Here is a 5,000-nt window from a genome sequence, read left to right as displayed (position 1 = left end):
TAATTGGTTTTTGTACTGCTCCGACGCTACGGGAAATGCAGCCCCTCCACCCTTGCGTACCAAAAGCGCAGGGCATTTTATTCAAGCCTACGCAGCCTCGGCTTTTTTGGTCGCCTTCGGCGACCAGCCTCAGCCGCTACGGCTTGCATGATGCCCGCGCTTTGGGTACGGCGGGTGAGGGCTGCTCTCCCTGCGCGCCTCCGAGCTTTTATATACACTCTAGGGGTAGGGCAGACAAGACCGCGTGGATAGTGGGGCGCTCTGATTCGGTTTTGGGTACTTTTTGGATATTCAATAAGTAAGTAAGTAAGTAAGTAAGTAAACACTCAATTCTCACTCAAGAATTACAATATAATACACAAAATTTACAACTTACAAACAATGAAATGAATGATCTTTTTCTCGTATGCATCGCAAATGATCGATACTTTCAAAATAATCTGAACCCTTACACTTAGTCAACTCAAAGTGATTGACGTTTGACATCAATTTTATGTCGGTTTTATGAAATAGATTTTGGTCGGCGGTCGGTAACGGCCATATATGTCTTATATATCAATTTGTATGAAAAAGTTTAAAAAAAAAAAAAAAAAAACTCAATCAACTAAGTAAGTAAGTAAGTAAGCAAGCACTTAAGTTTCTTTTAGTGAGTACTATCTAGAATAATTAAAAATATCGACATTTAAATCGACGGTCCCTATTTGGAAGGTTAACCTATAGCCCTAATAATAATTATATTATTATGATTATGACAATGTTGATGTTGTTGCACTAGACACACCATAATAAACCATAAATAGTTTTTCTTACCAGAAGAGTTTTTATTTTTAAATATTCAATTTTAACTAGAAACGTATCGCTATCGCTAACAAAACCCCACACCACACACCACCACACGTTACACACATATACTTGACAGAGTAGATACTATCTACATATATATCGACAGAGTTGTAGATATCGTGCCGTTGAACGGCATCTTGTCGCGTCGCGTGGCGATCTTGTACGAGAAACATTTTCCTCTGACATTGTATCGGAATAATTATTATAATTCATTATTATACATACATACATACATACATACATACATACATACATACATACATACATACATACATACATACATATTATTAATAAATTAATTGTTTTTTTTTTTTTTTTTTTTTTCTTCAAATAAACCCACATTGCCATTTCTCTGAGCGTGTGCTGCGAGCTTCAACGAGAAACATTCGGCGCGAAACTGTCGAGCGGCCGGCCGTCGCGCGCCGCACCTGTACGAGAAACATTTTCCTCTGACGTTGCATCGGAATAATTATTATAATTCATTATTATACATACATACATACATACATACATACATATTATTAATAAATATAATTGTTTTTTCTTTTCTTCAAATAAACCCACATTGCCATTTCTCTGAGCGTGTGCTGCGAGCTTCAACGAGAAACATTCGGCGCGAAACTGTCGAGCGGCCGGCCGTCGCGCGCCGCACCTGTACGAGAAACATTTTCCTCTGACGTTGCATCGGAATAATTATTATAATTCATTATACATACATACATACATACATACATACATACATACATACATATTATTAATAAATATAATTGTTTTTTTTGTTTTTTCTTTTCTTCAAATAAACCCACATTGCCATTTCTCTGAGCGTGTGCTGCGAGCTTCAACGAGAAACATTCGGCGCGAAACTGTCGAGCGGCCGGCCGTCGCGCGCCGCACCTGTACGAGAAACATTTTCCTCTGACGTTGCATCGGAATAATTATTATAATTCATTATTATACATACATACATACATACATACATACATATTATTAATAAATATAATTGTTTTTTCTTTTCTTCAAATAAACCCACATTGCCATTTCTCTGAGCGTGTGCTGCGAGCTTCAACGAGAAACATACGGCGCGAAACTGTCGAGCGGCCGGCCGTCGCGCGCCGCACCTGTACGAGAAACATTTTCCTCTGACGTTGCATCGGAATAATTATTATAATTCATTATTATACATACATACATACATACATACATACATACATACATACATACATATTATTAATAAATATAATTGTTTTTTTTGTTTTTTCTTTTCTTCAAATAAACCCACATTGCCATTTCTCTGAGCGTGTGCTGCGAGCTTCAACGAGAAACATATCTATCAATACAAATGTCTATGCAAAAAAAAGAAAACAAACAAAATCATATCAGTCAATAAAATAAATAATAATATTTTTTTACTACTACTACTACTACTACTAGTACTACTACGTGCTACTACTGCACGCCAATACACATACATAATAAAATGAAAAATCGTCTCTCTCTCGCTCGCTCTACGAGAAACATTCGACGTCCGCTCCAATGCCGACGCGGACTATTGCTCTCGGTATAGATGTGGAGCGAAACAGTCGTGCGCACAGCGTCGACTCGTTCTCGTTGCCGCGCGTCGTTCGTCTCAAATAGACACGAACGACGGACGAGAGAGAATGTGTTCTTGTTTTTGTGTTTGTGCGAAGTGTGAGAATATTATATACATATATTCGCGCATGGATGATATAGATATGGGTATGGATTTTCGGAGGAAATTATATCAAATTCGTATTTCGAATGCGAGACCGCCGAGATCTTTCCCAGCTCTCTCTCTCTCTGTGTGTGTGGTGTATAGTACATTTTATATATCTCTCTTGTGTCAACACAAAATAACAAAGAATATACATACTACTCCTCCTCATATTTTATATAATATAATATAAAATTATATTATAGCACCGCGTTCGCAGACCGTATGGTGATGTTACCAATCGACCAAGATTTGGGACCGTCTCCCCCGGTGTTATCTGTGATGTTAAAAGAATACGCTTCTAGGCACACCTCAACGCAGGGCGCCTAGCGTGTTCGACACGTGCGCGGTCGCCACGGCGACCGTATATGGAAAGAATGTATAAAAGAGGACGCACACGCGCCCATCGTCGAAACGGTGTGCGCAGCGTCGTGTTGGAATTTATCCCTCAAGCTCCGGGCGTTGATCGTATCTAGTGCGAATCATGCGTGTGTGTGCGCATGTAATTGCCAGCCGAGTTTTAATATGTTTACAATAACGTATTGAATAAAAATTGAGAAGTTGCGTTTAGATGAATGTTCAATTTTCAAATTGTCACAACATCGATTCCCGCCCGCGGGGTCGTGTTCGTTGCAGTTTTATGTCCCTCACAGTGGTCGAGCATCGTTGTACATCACCTCGTTGCGAGATCGTGACGGGACGGCCGCTCGTAGACCGGTCAAAGTTAGTCTATCGATATGAAGCGCGAACGTCGCGTCGCGTGCAAATTCGACGCGTTACGTTCACGCGTGTCGAGAAGGCGCGCGCGCAAGCGCGCGCCCCTCGACGCCGCCGAGCCAGCGGCTCGCCGAAGCCGCGTGACCGCGGTGTAGGCGTGTCGTTTGCGTAAGCAGCTCCCTGGTTGATCCTGCCAGTAGTTATATGCTTGTCTCAAAGATTAAGCCATGCATGTCTCAGTGCAAGCCGTATTAAGGCGATACCGCGAATGGCTCAATATATCAGTTTTGGTTCCTTAGATCTTACTCAGTTACTTGGATAACTGTGGTAATTCTAGAGCTAATACATGCAATCAGAACTCTGACCAGTGATGGGATGAGTGCTTTTATTAGATCAAAACCAATCGGCGGAGGGCCATGCGTCCGAAGTCGTTAATTTTGATGAATCTGGATAACTTTTGCCGATCGCACGGTCCAGTACCGGCGACGCATCTTTCAAATGTCTGCCTTATCAACTTTCGATGGTAGTTTCTGCGACTACCATGGTTGTCACGGGTAACGGGGAATCAGGGTTCGATTCCGGAGAGGGAGCCTGAGAAACGGCTACCACATCCAAGGAAGGCAGCAGGCGCGCAAATTACCCACTCCCGGCACGGGGAGGTAGTGACGAAAAATAACGATACGGGACTCTTACGAGGCCTCGTAATCGGAATGAGTACACTTTAAATATTTTAACGAGGAACAATTGGAGGGCAAGTCTGGTGCCAGCAGCCGCGGTAATTCCAGCTCCAATAGCGTATACTAAAATTGTTGCGGTTAAAAAGCTCGTAGTTGCATTTGTGCGCCGCGCTGTCGGTGCACCGCATCCGCGGTGATACTGACACGTCTGCGGAGCATATCGTCGGTGAGCCGGCGGTAAAACGCCGGTTCAATATCAAAATCCTATCGCGGTGCTCTTCGGTGAGTGTCGAGGTGGGCCGACAATTTTACTTTGAACAAATTAGAGTGCTCAAAGCGGGCTCAAAATGCCGCTTGAATATTTCGTGCATGGAATAATAGAATATGATCTCGGTTCTATTTTGTTGGTTTTCAGAACTCCGAGGTAATGATTAATAGGGATAACTGGGGGCATTCGTATTGCGACGTTAGAGGTGAAATTCTTGGATCGTCGCAAGACGAACATCAGCGAAAGCATTTGCCAAAGGTGTTTTCATCAATCAAGAACGAAAGTTAGAGGTTCGAAGGCGATTAGATACCGCCCTAGTTCTAACCGTAAATATGTCATCTAGCGATCCGCCGACGTTACTACAATGGCTCGGCGGGCAGCTTCCGGGAAACCAAAGATTTTGGACTCCGGGGGGAGTATGGTTGCAAAGCTGAAACTTAAAGGAATTGACGGAAGGGCACCACCAGGAGTGGAGCCTGCGGCTTAATTTGACTCAACACGGGAAATCTCACCAGGCCCGGACACCGGAAGGATTGACAGATTAACAGCTCTTTCTTGATTCGGTGGGTGGTGGTGCATGGCCGTTCTTAGTTGGTGGAGCGATTTGTCTGGTTAATTCCGGTAACGAACGAGACTCTAGCCTGCTAAATAGGCGTCGTCATTCAAGGTGTGCGCGACTCTCGGGGAGCGCAACTCACTGGCGACGTATTAAAATTCTTCTTAGAGGGACCGGCGGCTTCGAGCCGCACGAGATTGAGCAATA

The 5,000-nt window shown here is 43.2% G+C and overlaps 1 non-coding gene across 1 annotated transcript in view; it reads left to right on the top strand.

The window, feature by feature from the left end:
- Positions 1–3,469: 3,469 nt before the first annotated feature.
- Positions 3,470–5,000, top strand: part of LOC123719895 — a 1,906-nt gene continuing 375 nt past the window's right edge. Inside the window, exon 1 of the ribosomal RNA XR_006755996.1 lies at positions 3,470–5,000. This exon is cut by the window's right edge and continues 375 nt beyond it. This is a non-coding gene — a ribosomal RNA (small subunit ribosomal RNA).

This window comes from Pieris brassicae, unplaced genomic scaffold (genome assembly GCF_905147105.1).
Source record: "Pieris brassicae unplaced genomic scaffold, ilPieBrab1.1, whole genome shotgun sequence".
Classification (NCBI taxonomy): Eukaryota; Metazoa; Arthropoda; class Insecta; order Lepidoptera; family Pieridae; genus Pieris; species Pieris brassicae.
The sequence above is the reverse complement of the archived record's forward strand: the minus strand, read 5'-3'. Positions and strand labels throughout refer to the sequence as shown.